The sequence below is a fragment of the Acomys russatus genome, chromosome X (genome assembly GCF_903995435.1).
Source record: "Acomys russatus chromosome X, mAcoRus1.1, whole genome shotgun sequence".
Classification (NCBI taxonomy): domain Eukaryota; kingdom Metazoa; phylum Chordata; class Mammalia; order Rodentia; family Muridae; genus Acomys; species Acomys russatus.
Window position 1 is genome coordinate 35,856,002 of NC_067169.1, and position 8,500 is coordinate 35,864,501.

Here is an 8,500-nt window from a genome sequence, read left to right on the forward strand (position 1 = left end):
AGCTCAAGCTGAGAACTCACTATGGCCCCAGGTGGCTAGGCTGGCCATTCACAACAAGCTACTCTTTGCTCTTAAGTCTCCGGTTTCATCTTTCTTCATATTGTTCTAGTTGTTCCACTTTTTCCTTTCCTGTCTGGCCACCACATACGTACACATTGTGCTTGTTTGTGCTACAGGCTGGCCAGCTGGCTGGCAAGTCCCAGGGTGATATCCTCTAGCAAGTGGGTGTCTAATTCCTGCCCTCACTGTGCTGCAAGGTGGTAGGTGAGGATCTCTGTGTCGGCAGCATACCTGTGCTGTGGGCCAGAGGGCAAATCTGTGGATATCTTTCCCTGCCTGCAATGCATGGCACTGCAGAACACAGGTCCCTTTCTGTCTTCCTCCTCCTGCAACATGCTGTCTGGATTTGATTTGATTTGGCTTGGTTTGGTTTTTATGTGTCCTAAGCAGAAAACAGCTTTGGACACAAACACAGGCATCAAGCTAGGATAAACAAATCAGAATATCTGCTTTTCCCCTGAATGATATAAGAACACCACCAATGACAAGGTGTCTCTTTGTTCATAGTTGTGGGGGAGGGGAGGGTTCTCCATAAAATTCTAAGAAATAAATTTGCTTTATCAACTTAATGTCTCATTATAAGCAAAATCTTGTTTATTTCCTAAAATGTTATAATTATGAGAAAGTGAGTAGAAGCTATATTGAGTTTCACTGTCTTAATTTGTCAAACAGAATGTGACTACAGTGTTCTTAATAAAAATGTTAAGACAAAATAAGAGAGCATTTTAAAGGGTTTGAGTCTATTTAGGTTTGTATTATCATCTGTTGCAATAATTTTGCGTGATAAAGAAACTAGACAACACACACACACACACACACACACACACACACACACACACACACACACTTTTGGTTCCTTTGGCTGCCATCACCGTTTTCATCCCCTTTGGTCTTAGACCTAGGGGAGGGGAATAGGGTGAAAGAAGGAATTAGGGAGGGACGGGAGGATATAAGTGATAGGGTAACAATTGAGTTGTAATATGAATAAATTAATGAAATATAAAAAAGAAAATCACCCATAAAATAGCTACCTAAAGTTAAGAATCTAAAAAAAAAAAAAAAAAAAAAATATGACTTTGAGAAAAGTCTTGAACTGAGGGCAAAGCTATTAATCTGAGTTAATGAATTCAGAATAGTTTTAAGAATAACAGCAATGATCCAGATATATAGACCACATTTTTTTCAACATGCACTGTGTTAAATTTTTGTTATTCAGCTTTTAACCTTAATGGCAATTCCTGAAAACATCTCTTATTACTGCAATTTTAATGTGATATTTCTTTGGTCAAAGAACTAATGAGAGTTAGAATAGGGACTTAAATGTATACCTTTCCTGATCACCAGATTATTTTATGTAAGGCAGTTTGTGATAAAAATATATTTAATAAAAGCCCAGAATCTAGGGTATAAACTAAAGGATGAAAGGCTATGTCTTAAAATCGTGCTTTGTGATTTTAGGTAAAACTATTAAAGACACAAGGAAAACTGCATATTGTAAGGGAATGTACCAATTTAAGGGCTACTGTTTCTGTTCTAACTGCATTCAGAACAGAAACCATTGTTGCTAGGTTCTAGAAAATGCACAATATTATTGAACAATATATATTTTAATTTATCATACAGGTTTTCTATGTTTGGTTGTTAAAATAAATGTTTAATCAGATATAAATTAAAGCTTATGGCTACGATTTGAGAAAATAATGGAGTTTAGCTGGAAATGATATAGCCATTTTTTTCTATTTTTATTAAGGGGGTAGTCAACATCACTCTGTACATAATCTAATAAGAATCCAGAAGAATAGGAATAATGTCAGAAATATGTACCAATGGGGACATAAATCAAACATACAATATAAAGAAATGTAATTTTCTCTCTTCTCACCATTTATATCTTATTTATTTTCATTCTTTTTATTTCTTTATATTTTAAGGCATCTTTATATTTTCATCCTTTAATATAATTGGCTTTTTGCTATAATTGTATTTGTCTGTTTCCTATCCTATAAGAGAATTTGTAGTTTAAAACACAAATACAGTCACATTACTTTTATTAATTTATGAGTCTACACTTCCCTCTATCTTGATAAGCATTTTACCATGACTAGACTCCAAGCTCCAGTTTGTATTTAAAGGTATTTTGTTTTATATAATAATGAATTGTTAAAATTATTCTGATTTTTCTGAGTACAATTTATTCAATACGGTGCAGTCTTATGACTCTGTGTATCTTATTTTCATGAAAAATTTTATACAGCACATTCAAGTTCATTATATATCATTGACAATTTTGTTTAACAAAAAAATCAAAATTTTCTTTATCTCAGACACTTCACAATAATTGTACATTCTCCTCCTTTCCAAACATAGCCCACAGAGGTCTTTGCTGAATAAGATCCAGATGACTCAGACCAACATTCTGCTGTGATGATTACAGGTGTTCTCATTTTTTGATGAAAGGTTAAAACAACAACAACAACAACAACAACAACCCAGAGTTAGATGCAAATCCCAGCATATTGGGTTATCTACCTAAGTATCCTACAATTCTCAGCCTGAAAAAACATACCTCCTTACACATACATTATACCAATACACCAAGAGAAAGGTTATAATTTAAAATCATATTTTCATCTGTTTAAGTGGAGATAAAGCTGGTTTTTCATCCTAATTAACTTTAATGTGTTTCTTGTTTTTTTTCACAGATGTACTTATGCTGCTGCATCAGTTCATATTCCTCTCACAAATTTTTTTGGAATCTAGATAAAAATCTGTCTAAAGAACTTCAAACCAAAAAATTATTCAAAATTTACTCTTCAGAGTAATCAGAAAAATATATTAAAAGTGTTTTCAAGGAAGAGTAGCAAGTGCAGATTGCAATGAAACCTAGTTTATAATTACTTATTTAAGGTCATTTTCATCTTCTGTCCTCAGTGGCTCATACAAAACAGAACACTTCAAATCACAGCAATAATTTAAGAAGGACAAAGTGCACTAAAGTTTTTGATGTTGAATCCAGAAGACAATATTTGTTATTGGAGACCAAATTTTCTTCTACACATAAATTCATATATAGATTCTTTAACTTGAATTCATTTACTTGCCATTTTAAAAATATCTCTGAGATATTTAACAGTTGTAAATCTATTTTCCCTGATTTATCTCAATAGTGAAAAATGTGAAGTTTTTTTAAAAATATAACCTCTGAAATATTTAGGTATTATATTCATTGATTTTTTGTCTTTTTATTAAAAATATATTTATTATCTTACATCCTGGTCACAGTCCCATCCCTTCTTTCCTCCCAGTCCCCATCTCCCCTCCCTCATCCTCTATTCCTTGAAAAAGTGGAGGCCTCTACCCACCTATTTCAGTTCATCAAGGACTGAGTGCATCATCTTCCCATGTGGCCTGTCAAGGCAACCCCATCAAGGGGAAGTTATTGAAAAGCAAGCAACAGTGTATATTTCAGAGAAAGTTCCAGCTCCTCTTTCTAATGAACTCACAAAAAGCCTGAGCTTCCCATAGGCTACATCTACAAAGAGGACCTAAATCCAATCTTTTCATGGTTCTTGATTAGTATTTCAGCCTCAACAGGCCCTTCTGAACCCTGATTAGTTGGCTTTGTTAATCTTCTTGTGGAGCTCCTCTCACCTTCATGTCCTTTTCTCTTTCTTCCTGCTTTTCAACTAAACTCCCTATGATTTGCTCGATGTATGACTACTAATCTCAGCATCAGTTTTGAAAGGTTGTTGAGTGGAATCGCTCAAAGTATAATTCTGACAAGCTCCTGTCTGAAAGCATAGCAGTGTATCCTTAATAGTGGCAGGGGTTGGCTCTCTTCCATGGGGAGGTACTTAGCTTGGGCCAATATTTGCTAGACATTCCCTCAATCTCTGATCTATCTCTTCTATCTTTATCCCTGCACATCTTGTAAACAGGGTGAGTTTTGTATAAAAGATCTGTGGATGGGTTAGTGTTCTTCCTCCACTAGGATTCTTATTTAGTTAGAGGGTGTCCTCTTCAGTCTCCATGGCCACTGTTACTAGGAGTCTCAGCTAGAGTTCCCCTCATATCCTTTCAGAGACTTACTCTTTTTTAAATTAATTTATTCAGATTACAACTCAATTGTTGTCCCGTCACTCTTACCCTTCCATTCCTCCTACCCTCCCACCACTACCCTATTACCCTCCCTTAGGTCCATGTCCCAGGGGGATCTCCTCCCTCACTTTTAGTTACAGGCTAACACATCTCATCTTGGTAGTCTGCCTATTCTTTCTTTGAGTGCCACCAGGGCTTCACATGAAGGGAAGGTTGTCAAATATGGGGCACCAGAGCCCATGACAGAGTCATTCCTTGCTCTCCACATAACAGTGGAGAATGTCCTGTCCATTGGCTAGATCAGAGCAGGGGTTCTGTGTTTACTACTTGTATTGTCCTTGGTTAGTGCAATAGTTTGAGCAGACACCCTTGGTCCCTGATTCCACCCGTTTTGATGTTTTCCTTGTAGATTTCTAAGATCCTCTAGATCCTTCTATTTCACCATCTCCTATATTTCTCTTTCCTAGAGTCTCAGTAGGATGTCCTCATGCTCCAGCACACAACAGGGACATATGCTCAACCATGTTCATAGCAGCCTTATTCATAATAGCCAGAACCTGGAAACAGCCTAAATGTCCCTCAATGGAAGAATGGATAAAGAAATTGTGGTACATTTACACTATGGAATACTACTCAGCTATAAAACAACAACAAAAAAAAAAAAACCATAAGGAAATCCAGAAATTTGTGGACAAATGGAGGAAATTAAAAACAATCATACTGAGTGAGTTAACCCAGAAACAGAAAGACTCACATGGTATATACTCACTTATAATTGGACACTAGCCCAGAGGCCTACTCTTAATTAAATACGTTTCCAGCTTGTTACAGAGATGTCCACACCCAATATTTCTCTTTTCTTTGCAGGCCTTCTGTTCTCCCCAGGTCTGATATCTACCCTTACTTATCTCTTAACTCCTTCTCCTACATTTTCCCTCTCTTTAAGCACCACTTCTCTTTATTCTATTTCTGTTTTGGAGTGAGATTTAAGCATTCTTCTTTCTCTTCTTTGGGTCTCTGAATTGTAGTATCTTTATCCTGTACTAAATGGATAAAATCTGCTTATAAGAGAGTACAAAGTATATGTGTCTTTCTGGGTCTGGGTTACCTCACTCAGAATAATCTTTTATTGTTCTATCCATTTACCCATAAACTTCATGATTTCCTTGTTCTTAATGGCAAAATAATATGTCATTGTGTAAGTGTACCACAGTTTCTTTATCCATTCTTTATTTGAGAGATATCTGGGTTGATTCCAGATTCTGGCTATTATGAAGAAAGCTGCTTTGAACAAAGATGAGGAAAGGTCCTTGTTGTATGGCGGAGCATCTTTCAGGTGTAAACCTGGGAGTTACTGGTATAGCAGGGACTTGAGGATGAGCTATTTCCAGTTTTTGGAGAAAACAACAGATTTATTTCCAAACTGCTTGTACAAGTTCATACTTCCTCCAGAAATAAAGAAGTCTTCCTTTTTCCTCAGATACTTGGCAGCATGTGCTGTCACTTGAATTTTTGATCTTAGCCATTCTGATAGGTATAAGAAGGAATGTCAGAGTCACTTTGATTTGCATTTTCCTGATGACAAAGGACATTGAGCATTTCTTTCAATGCTTCTCAACCATAAGAGAGTGTTCTGTTGAGAATTTTTGTTATCTCTGTGCCTCATTTTTAATTGGGATATTTTGTTTGTTAATGCATAATTTTTCAGTTATTTATATAATTTGGATGTTAGCACTTTTCCAGATGTATGACTGGTGAAGATTTTTTCCCAATCTATGAACTGCCATTTTATTCTGATGACAGTGTCCTTTGCCTTACAGAAGCATATCAGTTTCATGAGGTCCCATTTATTGATTGTTGATCTTAGAGCCTGAGCTGTTGGTGTTCTGTTCAGGAAGTTGTCATGTCTTTTTCCACTTTCTCTTCTAATAGATTTAATATATCTTGTTTTATGTTTATGTTGATCCATGTGCCTTGAGTTTTATGCAGGATGGTAAATATGGATCTATGTGCATTTTTCTATGTGTAGGCATCCAGTTAGACCACCTGCATTTGTTGAAGATACTATCCTTTTTCACTTCTATGATTTTGGCTCCTTCGTCAATAATCTTGTGCCCACACATATGTGGGTTTATTTTCTAGGTCTTTGATTCAATTCCATTGGTCACCACTCTATTTCTATGCCAGTACCACACAATTTTTACTACTATTGCTCTGTAGTCCAGTGTGAAATTAGGGATGGAGATACAGCCAGAAGTTCTAGTATCATACAGGATTGTTTTAGCTATTCTATTATTTTGTTTTGTTTTGATTTTACATATAAAGTTTATAATTGCTCTTTCAAAGTCCGTTAACAATTCTGTTGGTGTTTTAATGGGGACTGTATTGAATCTGTTGATTCCTTTCGGGAGGATGGCCACTTTTACTATGTTGTTCCTCCCAATTCATGATCATGGAAATTCTTTCCATCTTCTGATATCTTCCTCAATTTCTTTTTTCAGAGACTTGAAGTTCTTGTCATACAGGTCTTTGATTTCCTTGATTAAAGTTACACCAAGATACTTCATATTACTTGTGGCTAATTTCTTCCTTAGCCTGTTTGTCCTTTGTATACAAGAAGGCTACTTATTTCCCTTTTCCGAATTAATCTTGAATCCAGCCACTTTGTTAATCATGTATTATTGGCTATAGGAATTCTTTCCTCGAATTTTAGGGGTCACTTATGTATTCTATCTTATAGCCTGCAAATAGTAATATGTTCACTTCTTCCTTTCCAATTTATATTGATCTCTTTTAGTTTTCTTACTGCTCTAGCTACAACTTCTAGTACTATAATGAAAATATATGGCAAGAGTGGGAAGCTTTGTATTTTCCCTGATTTTAGTGGAATTCCTTTGTGTTTCTCTCCATTTAATTTGATGTTGGCTATCGGTTGCTGTATGTGTCCTTTATTACGTTTAAGTATGGAACTAGTATCTGTGATCGCTCCAAGACTTTTATAATGAAGGGGTGTTGGTATTTTGTCAAAGGCTTTTTCTGCATCTAATGATATGGTCATGTGAATTTTTTCATTCAGTTTTTTTATATGTTGGATTGCATTGATGGACTTTCATATGTTGAAACATTCCTGCATTCCTGGGATGAAGACCTTTTGATCTTGGTGGATGATGTATTTGATTTATTCTTGACTTTAGCTTGTGAGAATTTTAATGACTATTTTTGCATCAATATTCATGACTGAAATTGGTCTTAATTCTATTTTCTTTATTTAGTCTTTGTGTGTTGTAGGTATCAGGGTGACTATGCACTCATAGAAAGAGTTTGGCACTTTTCTTTCTGTTTCTATGTTGTGGAATAGTTTGAGGAAGGTTTGTATTGCCTCTTCTTTGAAAGTCTGGTAGAATTCTGTATTAAAATCATCTGTCCCTGAACTTTTTTTTTGGTTGAGAGGCTTTTGATGGTGGCTTCTATTTTCTTAAGGGTTATAGGGCTGTTTAAACTGTATGTCTGATCTTATTTTAACTTTGGTAAGTGAAATATATCAAGAAAAATTGACTATTAACTTTATATTTTCCAATTTTGTGGAGTACAGGCTTTTGAAGTAAGAACTACTGATCTTTTGAATTTCCTTAGTGTCTGTTGTTATGTCCCCCTTTTCATTTCTGATTTTTTTTTAATTTTTTTAAATTAATTTATTCTTGTTACATCTCAATGTTTATCCCATCCCTTGTAGCCTCCCATTCCTTCCCCCCCCCCATTTTCCCATTATTCCCCTCCCCTATGACTGTTCCTGAGGAGGATTACCGCCCCCTGTATATTCTCATAGGGTATCAAGTCTCTTCTTGGCTACCAGCTGTCCTTCCTCTGAGTGCCACCAGGTCTCCCCCTCCAGGGGACATGGTCAAATGTGAGGCACCAGAGTACATGAGAAAGTCATATCACACTCTCCACTCAACTGTGGAGAATATTCTGACCATTGGCTAGATCTGGGAAGTGGTTTAAAGTTTACCTCCTGTATTGTCCTTGGCTGGTGCCTTAGTTTGAGCGGGACCCCTGGGCCCAAATCTGCCTATCATATTGTTCTACTTGTAGATTTCTAGGACCCTCTGTATCCTTTTATTTTGCTATTCTCCCATGCGTCTCTCATTTAGAGTCCCAATAGGATGCCTTCCCCTCTGTCCCAGTTTCCTGGTAAGTGAAGGCTTTCGTGGGACATGCCCCTTGGGTTAGTATGCAGATATAAGTGAGTATATACCATTTGATTCTTCCTGCTTCTGGGTTAACTCACTCATTATGATCATTTCTAGCTCAATCCATTTATCCACAAATTTTGGGAATTCCT

General features: G+C 36.1%; 1 non-coding gene across 1 annotated transcript; it reads right to left on the reverse strand.

Annotated features, from left to right (window-relative positions):
• Nucleotides 1-433: 433 nt before the first annotated feature.
• On the reverse strand, nucleotides 434-577 carry LOC127186031 (small nucleolar RNA SNORA48). The gene has a single exon (XR_007830286.1). It is a non-coding gene; the product is annotated as a small nucleolar RNA SNORA48 (small nucleolar RNA).
• Between the last annotated feature and the right edge of the window lie 7,923 nt (nucleotides 578-8,500).